This window comes from Macaca thibetana, chromosome 12 (genome assembly GCF_024542745.1).
Source record: "Macaca thibetana thibetana isolate TM-01 chromosome 12, ASM2454274v1, whole genome shotgun sequence".
Taxonomy (NCBI): Eukaryota; Metazoa; Chordata; class Mammalia; order Primates; family Cercopithecidae; genus Macaca; species Macaca thibetana.
The window spans coordinates 80,108,864-80,120,961 of record NC_065589.1 but is presented as its reverse complement, the minus strand read 5'-3'; the positions used below and the strand labels follow the sequence as shown (position 1 = coordinate 80,120,961).

The following is a 12,098-nucleotide window of genomic DNA, read 5'->3' as shown; positions in this document are numbered from 1 at the left end:
AAGCTAAACAAAGTTGACAAACATTTAGCCAGACTAAGAAAAAAAGAGAGAAGATACAAATAAATAAAATCAGAAATGAAAAAGGAGACATTACAACTCTACTGCAGAAATTCAAAGGATCATTAGTGACTGCTATGAACAATTATATGTCAATACGTTGGAAAATCTAGAAGAAATGAAGAAATTCCTAGACACATACAATCTACCAAGATTGAACCAGGAATGAATCCAAAATCTGAGCAGACCAGTAACAAGTAGCAAGATTAGAGCTGTAATAAATGTGTCCCAGAAAAAAAAAAAAAAAAAAAAAAAAAAAAAAAGCCCAGGATGGTTTCACTCCTGAATTCTACCAAACATTTTTTTTTTTTTTTTTTTTGAGATGGAGTCTTGCTCTGTCGCCCAGGCTGGAGTGCAGTGGCCAGATCTCAGCTCACTGCAAGCTCCGCCTCCCATGTCTACGCCATTCTCCTGCCTCAGCCTCCTGAGTAGCTGGGACTACAGGTGCCCGCCACCTCGCCCGGCTAGTATTTTATATTTTTTTAGTAGAGACGGGGTTTCACCATGTTAGCCAGGCTGGTCTCGATCTCCTGACCTCATGATCCCCCCGTCTCGGCCTCCCAAAGTGCTGGGATTACAGGCTTGAGCCACCACGCCCAGCCCTCTACTAAACATTTAAAGAAGAGTTAATACCAATCCTACTCTAACTATTTCGAAAAATAGAGGAGGTAACACTTCCAAATTCATTCTACAAGGCCAATATTACCCTGATACCAAAACCAGATAAGCACACATCAACAAAAGAAAACTACAGGCCAATATCTATTTTGAATATTGATGCAAAAATCCTCAACAAAATACTAGCAAAGAAAATTCAACAATAGAATAGAAAGATCATTCATCATGAGCAGGTGGTATTTACCCCTGGGATGAAAGGATGATCCAACAGATACAAATCAATCAATGTGATACAACATATCAACAGAATGGAGGATAAAACTATATGACTTTTTCAATTGATGTTGAAAAGAACTTGATAAAATTCAACATCTCTTCATGACAAAAACCCTAAAAAAACTGGGTATAGAAGGAACTTACTGCAACATGATAAAAGCCATATAAGACAGATCCACAGCTAGTATCATACTAAATGGGAAAAAACTAAGAGCCTTTCCTCTAAGATCTGAAATATGACACTGTTATTCAACATAATGCTGGAAATCCGAGCTAGAGCAATCAGACAAGAGAAAGAAATAAAGGGCATCCAAATTGGAATGGAAGAAGTCAAATTATCCTTCTTTGCAGATGAAATGATTTTATATTTGGAAAATCCGAAAGCCTTCACAAAAAGCTATTAGAACTGACAAACAAATTCAGCAAAGTTGCAGGATACAAAATCAACATTCAAAAATTAGTAGCATTTCTAATGCCAATAGTGAAAAATGTGAAAAAGAATAAAAAAGTAATCCCATCTACAATAGCCATAAATTAAATTAAATACTTAGAAATTAACCAAGAAGTGAAAGATCTCTATAATGAAAACTATAGAACACTGAAGAAAGAAATTGAAGAGGACACCAAAAAAAAAAAAAGGAAAAGTATTCCACATTCATGGATTTAAAGAATCAATATTGTTAAAATGTTTATACTCCCCAAAACAATCTATAAACTTTATGCAATCTCTATGAAAATACCAATAACATTCTTCACTGAAATAGAAAATAACTGCCCCCAAATTTATATGGAACCACAAAAGACCCAGAATAGGCAAAGTTGTCTGTCCTAAGCAAAAAGAACAAAACTAGAAGAATTATATTATCTGACTTCAAATTATAATACAGAGCTATGGTCATCAAAACAGCATGGTACAGTAATAAAAACAGACACATAGATCAATGAAACTGAAGAGAGAACCCAGAAACAAATCCACACACCTACAATGAACTTATTTTGACAAAGGTGCCAAGAACATACACCAGGGACAAGGCAGTCTTCTCCATAAATGCTGCTGGGAAAACTGGATGTCCATATGCGGAAGAATAAAACTAGACTCCTCTCACCATATACAAAAATCAAATCAAAATGGATTAAAGGCTTAAATCTAAGACCTAAAGACTTAAATCTAAGACCAAACTATGAAATGACTACAAGAAAATCTTAGGGAAAAATCTCAGGACGTTGGTCTGGCAAAGATTTCTTGAGCAATACCCTACAAACACAGGCAACCAAAGCATAAATGGACAAATGGGACCACTTCATGTTAAAAAGCTTCTGCACAGCAAATGATACAATTAACAAAGTGAAGAGATAACCCACAAAATGGGAGAAAATATTTGCAAACTACCCATCTGACATTGAATTAATAACCAGAATATATTAGGAGCTCAAATAAATACAGATAAAAATCTAATAACTTGGTCAAAAATGGGCAAAAGGTTTGAGTAGACATTTCTCAAAGGAAGACATACAAATGGCAAACAGACCTATGCAAAGGTGGTCAACATCATTGATCATCAGAGAAATGCAAATCACAACTACAATGAGATATCATCTCACTCCAGTTAAAGTGGCTTATGTCCAAAAGACAGCCAATAACAAATACTGGTGAGGATATGGAGAAATGGGAACTGTTGAACACCGTTGGTGGGAATGTAAATTAGTACAACACTATGGAGAACAGTTTGGAGCTTCTGCAAAAAACTAAAAATAGAGCTACCACATGATCCAGCACTCCCACTGCCAAGTATATAACCAAAACAAAGTAAATCAGTATATTGAAGAGGTATCTGCACTCCCATGTTTGTTGCAGTACTGTTCACAATAGCTAAGATTTGGAAGCAGCCCAAGTGTCCATCAACAGATGATGGATTTAAAAAAATGTGGTACATACACACAATGGATTTAGCCATAAAAAGAAAGAGATCCTGTCATTTGCAACAACATGTATGGAACTGGAGATCATTCTGTTAAGTGAAATAAGCCAGGCACAGAAAGACAAACATCACATGTTCTCACTTACTTATGGGATCTAAAAATCAAAACAACTGAACTCATGGAAGTGGAGTAGAATGATAGCTACCAGAGGCTGGGAAAGGTAGTCGGGGGCTGGCAGGGAGGTGGGGAAGATTAATGTGTACAAAAAATAGAAAGAATGAATAAGACCTAATATTTGATAGCACAGCAGGGTGACTGTAGTAAATAACAACTTAACGGTACATTATAAAATAACTAAAAAAGTATAATTTGATTGTCTGTAACACAAAAGGATAAATGCTTGAGGGGATGGATACCCCATTCTACATAATGTGATTATTTCCCATTGTATGTATGTATCAAAACATCTCATGTACCCCATAAATATATACACCTATTATGTACCCACAAAAATCAAAAGAGAAAATTAAAAATATACAAATGAATGAAAAATAAAAAAAGGCGACACTAATCTCTGTCATTCCTTCTGGAATGGATGGTGTTTTGATTCATTATTTTAACAGGGAAGGGGTGTTGGTAGTTTCAGGAGCTTCTGCTTTGAATTCGCTACGTATAACCACTCTCATACTCCATAGGCCAAGAAGCTAGTGTTATGGCTCTGCCAATTATCATGTGATGTGGTTTATGATTATATACTCAGAAACCCAGGAAATGATCTGCAGTTCAGTCTCTGAACACAATTAAACCACTGTGAGCTGAGTCTGGGTTAGGACAGTACAGTCAGTCCTCCATAATCATGAGTTCCACATCCATGTATTCAATCAACTTCAGATTGAAAATATTCAGGGAGAAAAAAATGGCCAGGTGTGGTCGCATCTGCCTGTAATCCCAGCTACTCAAGAGGCTGAAGTGGAAGGATTGCTTGAGGTCAGTCTAGGAAACACAATGAGATTCTGGTCTCAAAAAATGGGTGTTTGAGTCTATACTGAACATGAACAGTACCAAACATGTACAGACTTTTTTGTGATTACTTCCTAAACAATACAGTATAACAACTATTTACATAGCATATACATTGTATTAGGTATTTAAAGTAGTCTAGAGATGATTTAAAATATACAGGAAGACATATATACATTATATACAAATACTACACCATTTTATATATGGGACTTGAGTATCCATGAATTTTGAAATCCACAGGGCATCCTAGGCCCAATCCCTTGGATACTGAGTGATGACTGTATTTATTAACTGCTCCATATAAACCTCTAATTAGTGGACCATGATGATCCTTCAGGCCCCTGAGTACCAGTGTCAACTTTGAACCTGTGTCCAAAATTTCTCAAAATGTTTGAGAATGACTCTTTCTCCAACGGATGGCAACCTGAGTAAATTTATGTATATGTTCCTTTGAGAAAGGACTCAGATAATTTTTACTAAATATACTTGCCATTGTATTACTGGGGTCCATCTCATGAGGACCCAGCTTTTCTTCTGGCCAATGAATTTGGCTTCTGAGAACTAGCTGACATGCAGAAACTGGGTAAGAAATGAGGACTTCTTATTTATAGGAGTTTTCTCAGTCTCCTGGACATTCATTCTTATATAAATTGATATTTTTGTTCGCTGCTCATCAATTAGTCATCTTAATAGCTTCCTAAATGTCAGCCCCCTCAACTGGCACATCAACCTCCATTGGATGCTCTGAAAGTCATGTAAGGAATGTTCATAGGGGTCTTATTTATTATATTCTCAAACTAAACACAATCCAAATATGTATTAAGGGTAAAATAGATAAATAAATTGTGGCATATTACCAAAATGGAATCATATATACCATCAATACTAAATGAACTACACCTATAGGAAATCATGTGAATGAATCTCATAAACATAATGTAGAGTGAAAGAGACTAGACCTCAAAGAACACCTATTTTATAGTTTTACTTATATAAAATTTACATATACTTATAGAAATTATAAATATATAATAAATTTTATAAGTCAGACATAACTAATTTCAGTGTTTATGGATACATGCTTAATTAATTTATCTATAAAGAAAAGGATCATGTTTGCCTTTTGCAGGAGGGATGGGCAAAGATTAAGAAATGGCATGAAGGGGCTTTAGGTTCTGACAGTACTCTATTTTCTTGTCCTGTGATGAGGATAACATAGATGTCGATGTTTCTTTGTTTATAAATCATGGGACTATATAAACTCACTTTCTATAAGGATTTTCCAAGAAAAAGTTAAAAATGTGTTTACAACCAAGTTAAAGGAATATCACTCTTGACCTAGTCAAACAAAAATATTTGTGCTCAATTTTCAAATTCCATTTTCTATTATTAAGGCTGAATCACATCCAAACCTGTTTGACATCAGCAATTGGGTATATTTAATGCTTTCTTTTAAATCCTAGATCATAATATACACTTGGGGTAAGCACTAATATGGTTTCTGTGTACATATGCTCCTTGACTACAGTGAAGTTTTATCCCAATAAACCCATTGTGAGTGGACAACATTGTAAGTTAAAAATTCCTTTAATACACCTAACCTCCTGAACATCACAGCTTAGCCTAGCCTACCTTAAGTGTGTGCAGATCACTTACCTTAACTTACAGTGGGGCAAAATCACCTATCATGAAGCCTTTTTTATAATAAGGTTGAATATATCATTTATTTAATTTAATTAATTCATTGAATACCATTCAATGAAAGTGAATAACAGAATGGTTTTATGGGTACTTGAAGTCTGGTTTCCACTAAATGCATATTGCTTTCACACCATCATAAAGTATGAACATTTTGAGTCGAATCATTGTAAGTTGGGGATTGTATTATAAAACCAACTTCCATGCATAAACATTGAAACTTTATTTGTTCCAAACGGTACTGTATTTTTTTAAAATCACTGGATATTTCTCAATATCTTTCTTTGTTGAGAAAATTATTTATCAAAATAGTACACCATCTCCTTCAAAACTCAACTTGCTAAAACAAAAATGAGTATATCCCTTTATTCTTTATAGTTTTATTTCATCTTGTAACTTGTTATAAGTCAGTTTTCAAGGTATATAAAAATGGTAATTTCATTTTTTTATTTGTTTCCCTATCTGCCCTTCAGTTTAGTGTGCAAAAACATAACCACTGCTTAAGGAAATAAGAGAGGACACAAACAAACGGACAAACATTTCATGGATAGGGAGAATTAATATCATGAAAATGGCCTTACTGCCCAAAGTAATTTATAGATTTAATGCTATCCCCATAAAGCTACCATTGACTTTCTTCACAGAATTGGAAAAAACTACTTTAAACTTTCATATGGAACCAAAAAAGAGCCCGCATAGCCAAGACAATCCTGGGCAAGAAGAAAAAACCTGGAGGCATCATGCTACCTGACTTCAAACTATACTACAAGGCTGCAGTAACCATACAGCATGGTACTGGTGCCAAAACAGATATATAGACCAATGGAACAGAATGGAGGCCTCAGAAATAATGCCACACATCTGCCACCACCCGAACTTTGACAAGCCTGACACACACAAGCAACGGGAAAAAGATTCCCTATTAATAAATGGTGTTGGGAAAACTGGCTAGTTATATGCATAAAACTAAAACTGGACCCATTCCTTACACCTTATGCAAAAATCAACTCAAGATGGATCAAAGACTTAAATGTAAGACCTAGGACCATAAAAATCCTAGCAAAAAACCTGGGGACAATACCATCCAGGACATAGGCATGGCCAAAGACTTTATGTCTAAAACATCAAAAGCAATGGCAACAAAAGCCAAAATTGACAAATGGGATCCAATTAAAATAAGGAGCTTCTGCACAGCAAAATAAACTATCACCAGAGTGAACAGGCAATCTACAGAATGGGAGAAAATTTTTGCAATCTATCCATCTGACAAAGTTCTAATATCCAGAATCTACAAAGAACTTAAACAAATTTACAAGAAAAAAGCCAAGAACCACATCAAAATGTGGACCAAGGGTATGAACAGATACTTCTCAAAAGAAGACATTTATGCAGACAACAGACACATGAAAAAATGCTCATCATCATTGGTCATTACAGAAATGCAAATCAAAACCACAATGAGATACCATCTCATGCCAGTTAGAATGGCGATTATTAAAAAGTCAGGAAACAACAGATGCTGGAGAGCCTGTGGAAAAATAGGAACATTTTTACACTGTTGGTGGGAGTGTAAATTAGTTCAACCATTGTGGAATATAGTGTGACAATTCCTCAAGGATCTAGAATACCATTTGACCCAGCAATCCAATTACTAGGCATATATATACCCAAAGGATTATAAATCATTCTACGAAAAAGACACATGGACATGTATGTTTATTGCAGTGCTATTCACAATAGCAAAGACTTGGAACCAACCCAAATGTCCATCAGTGATAGACTGGATTAAGACAACGTGACACATATACACCATGGAATACTATGCAGTCATAAAAAAGGATGAGTTCATGTACTTTGCATGGACATGGATGAAGCTGGAAACCATCATTCTCATCAAACTGTCACAAGATCAGAAGACCAAACACTGCATGTTCTCACTCATAAGTGGGAGTTGAATAATGAGAACACATGGTCACAGGGAGGAGATCATCACACACTGGGGCCTGTTAGGGGTTGGGGACTATGGGAGGGATAACATTAGGAGAAATAACTAATGTAGGTGACTGGTTGATGGGTGCGGAAAACCACCACATATACCTATGTAACATAACTGCACGTTCTGCACATGTAACCCAGAACTTAAAGTATATATATATATAAAAAGAGGTGAGAAGGGTATAAAAAAATTTTAAATGAAAAACATTGCTTAGAATAGAATAAAATCCCATTGTGGATTCAGCAATATATCTTGCTCTTAAAAATTTGTTCTGCCATTTTTCTGTGACATTAGAATTTTCATCAGCAATAACTTACATTTTTTCATATATTAAAAAAATTAGAGGTGATGACAAAGTTTAATGTTAAAGATGAGAAAGGCAATGGGTTGAAAGTCAAGGCAATTGTGACTAACAATGTCAGAGGAAGCCACTCTAATGCCAAATCATTCTGATATTCTCCTCTTTTCAACCGTTACCTGGAAAGCTCATATATAGTTTTTAAAGATTAAATGGTAAATTCCTTTTCTATTTTAGAATTGCCAACAAATGACTGATAAAAATGAGAAAAAAATCAGAAGAGAAGAATATGATGGAAAAAAAAAAGAAGAAAATCTAGTTATTTTGGTAAGTATTCAGGCAACCTGGTGAGTTACAGTTTGCTCATCCATTTCCAATGCCAGCCCCCTGGTCTCTGACAACTACAGCAAGCAGTAAAAAAAGGGGCTGTTCTTACTGTTGTTTAAAGCAGTGATTCTGAAACTCTGCTGTGAATTTTGAATAGCTAGGGAGCTCTAAAAATTCTTAATGTTTAGGCTGTGCCCCACAATAATTAAATCAGAATCTCTTGGAGTGGTCCAGAAGCATCTATACGTTTTAAAATATCATCAGTGATGCCAATCGGCATTCAGATTTCAGATACAAGTTTTGGTTTTAATATCATATTTAATATGACACAGAAGAAGATAGGTAAGTAAAATATATATTTCATTCCTAGCCTCCCAAATTGATATTTTCAAGACTTTTAGAATCCTTTCCTTAGATGATAGGAATGCTAAATGAAGACATTCTCACATCTAATGATAATGGCAATTTTTATAATTATCCTCATGACTGTAGCAACACCCATCACACAGGCAATGTCTTGGGTGCTTTGTATACGTTAGCCCTGATCCAACCGTACTCTCACAAGGTATATGTTGTCTTTAATATAAAATAAAAAACACTTTGATAATTTTTGAACTTTAAATAGAGCTATGTATGAGCAAATATTGAAATAGTACAAATTATTGTTAAGCAAACTTTGAAAAAGCTTTGTAGAATTAGAATGAGCTATGTATTAACTAGAGGTAGACTGTGTTCCATGTGTCAGGAAACCTGAAATAAAAGTGTGTGTGTGTGTGTGTGTGTGTGTGTGTGTGTGTGTTTTTCCTGAGTTGAAGTCCTAAGAGAGGCAATTCTGAAGTAATATGGCAGATCCTCTGTTTCAGGGACCCAGACTTCTAATTTGTGTTCCCTCTATTTTTACTGAATTGTCTCAGGATGGCTGCCAGCACTCCAATCATTACATTCAAATTTCAGGCAGCAGGAAGCAAAAAAGAACTGAATATTTGTAAGCGCTTTCTTTAATGGCATTTTCTAATGTTTCACATAGCACTCCCACTCATATCTCATTGGCCAACACCTATCCACATATTCTCACTGGCCACAATCAGCTGGGGAACAAAAAATTTTATCAGTATGGCAATGTCCTAATTAATATTAATGTTATTACTATTAAGGCAGAATAGCCAAAAAGTTCCTGGGACACATCTAACACTTTTTGTCATAAAGAGAATTCTTATAGCTAGATGTACATAAATACGTGACAAGACAAAAGTGTAGAGGCATCATGAACCCTTGTGAATTACTTTTTAGGAGACATTTATTATTTTGAAACATTTGTTATAGTGTCCTATTCTTTCTCTTTGAGCATGGATAGGAAAAATAATCTAAGATGGCGGCTCTCTGTTGGGAAGATTTTATTGGGAGGATCTTCCCCTTCTAGAAAATTTGACATTTTCTGGAGTCATTTTTGGTTGTCACGACGACGGAAGGTGCTTCTGGCATCCAGTGAGAAGAAGCCTGAGATGCTACTAATTATTATAAAAGGCATAGGACAATCCCTCAAATAAAGAATTATCTGTAACAAAATATCAATATCTTGGTGAAAACATAGGTATTTCTCTCCTTTTTACTCAAGATGAAATCAATTTCCAAAATGTCAACAACTACACAAAGAAAAGCAGCAGTAGCAAATGACATTGTTGAGAGTAGTATTAAACAAAATATAAAACTTGAAATGAAAAAATGAAAGTATTAATATACAAATAGTAAAATATCACAAACTGAAAGTCTTACAGGGACCAAAGATATAATGTGAGTGAGGGAGATTCACTGAGTGGCAGGAGACAAATGGTAAATGACATTTAGCCTTGATGACTAAGAAACCATAGGGGTGACAAAAATGATCTTGAGCTCCCTGGACTGTAGATCACAAGCCCCTTCTAAAGGGGGCAGCCTACATTTATTTTTAGCCCATTGTTACTATGTTAGTATCCTAGGGCTGACCTAATAAAGTATTATAAATTAGGTTGCTTAAGACAGTAGAAAATTGTTGTCTCACTGTTCTGGAGGCTGAAATTTCTAAATTGATGTGTTGGCAAGGCCATTTGCTCTTTGAAGGAGAAGGGAGCATCCTTTGCTACCTCTTCCTAGCTTCTGGTGGTCACCCACAATTCTTGGCATTCCTTGGCTTGTAGACACATCACTCCCATCCCTTCCACAATGATGACCTCATTTTGTCTGTGTATATTTACATGACATTCTGCTCCCTGTGTATCTATGTCTCTATGTCCACATTTTCCTCTTCTTATAAGGAGACCAGTAATTAGATTAAGACCCATCCTAATCCAGTATTACCTTGTGTTAACTTGATTATATCTGCAAAGTGTCTGTTTCCAAATAAGGTTACATTTATAGCTACTGGGGGTCAAGACTTCAATGAATCCTTATAGGGAGCACCATGTAACCCACAATAGCTGGAAAAACTGGTGCTCTAGATCTGTTAGAAATTTTTTTTTTTAAAGGAAGCTGAAAATTCAGTTTTTAGGTTAAATCCTCAAATCATTATAAGTTGGCTGGTGAAAAATAAATCTGTGGGCTGGAGGCAGTTAGTGATTTTGCCAACTTGCCACCTCTGTGTTGATGGGTAAAGAACGTGAAGAGCTTAGGTATTCCCTGATTTTTTTCCAGGAGCTGGCACCACAAAGAAGGAAAAGGAAAGTGATGGTGGATATAAGAAACATAAGAAGGAAAGGCAATGTGGAATACCTGGGACATCTCAGAGGAAGGATTTTGTGACTGAGACAACAAAATAACTTCAACATATAGGATGTGCATAAAGAAAATGTAGATACAATTCAAGGAAGTTTTAACAAACAGTATGTAAACTTGAATTCAAGGACTTATTTGCATGGTTAAATGAGTTTAAGCATCACTTGAATTAATGCTCTCATTCTTAGGTTAGATTCCTGAGATATAACCCTGCTGGATAGTTAGCAGACATCTTAGCATTGTTGTTATGTATGCTAAAGTTGTACTTAACTTCTAATATAACATATTTTTGGAAAACATGCATAAAATATTTTCTATCTCTGAGATATTTGAGCTTTCAAAGTGTCTGCATTCAGAATTGGCAGGCAAAGTTAATACTTATATTTTCAAAATCCATATGGCACTCTTGAAGCCAAGTGTGAAATTAACTCTACCTGAATCACATGTACTGAGTAGGAAAGGGTGGTTCCTAAGAAAACTACTATAAGAAGTTTGGATGGATGGATGGATGGATGGATGGATGGATGGATGGATGGATGGATGGATGCTGGTCTGGCATAGTAACATATATGTTGATTCCTCCCTCTGTTCCTCCCTCCTTCCCTTCCTTTCTTTCTTTCTCTCCTTCTCCATTTTTTTCTTCCAACTTGACATTAGTGACTAATATCTAGCGCTGTTATAAATACTGAAGAATACATTAATTAAAAACATGGTTCATTACTGGAAGATGAGTCTAGTGCCAAAATACAGACCACAGCAAAACAGTACAATAAATAACTATGGAGGCATACACAGGGTACAATGAAAGTAATGAAGAGGGGGAGGTTGGGCTATCTGCATATGGTGTCTGGGTTGATTTTCTAAGGAGATAAGATTTAAAATATTTCATGAAATATGGGTAGGCGTTAGCTAGACAAAAGAGTGGAATGAGGACTTTACCAAAACATGGAATAGAATACTTAGCAAACAATTTGGTATGGCTTCTTATCTGTGGATGAGAGTCAGAGGAAGCTGGGGAGTCATTAACAGGACATATGATAGGAAGTTTGGGTTTATTCTAATGACTATTGTGAGGTTCTGATGAGGCAAGGGAGAATAAATGAGTGTTATTACAAAGTGTTAAGACAGGAAACAAAA

The 12,098-nt window shown here is 35.5% G+C and overlaps 1 long non-coding RNA gene across 1 annotated transcript in view; it reads left to right on the top strand.

The window, feature by feature from the left end:
- The window catches only part of LOC126932957 (uncharacterized), a 46,082-nt gene extending 35,014 nt beyond the window's left edge, over positions 1 to 11,068 (top strand). Inside the window, exons 4-5 of the long non-coding RNA XR_007718388.1 lie at positions 8,124 to 8,213; positions 10,881 to 11,068. This is a non-coding gene — a long non-coding RNA (uncharacterized LOC126932957). The remainder of the gene's footprint in view (positions 1 to 8,123; positions 8,214 to 10,880) is intronic.
- The last annotated feature ends 1,030 nt before the right edge of the window (positions 11,069 to 12,098 follow it).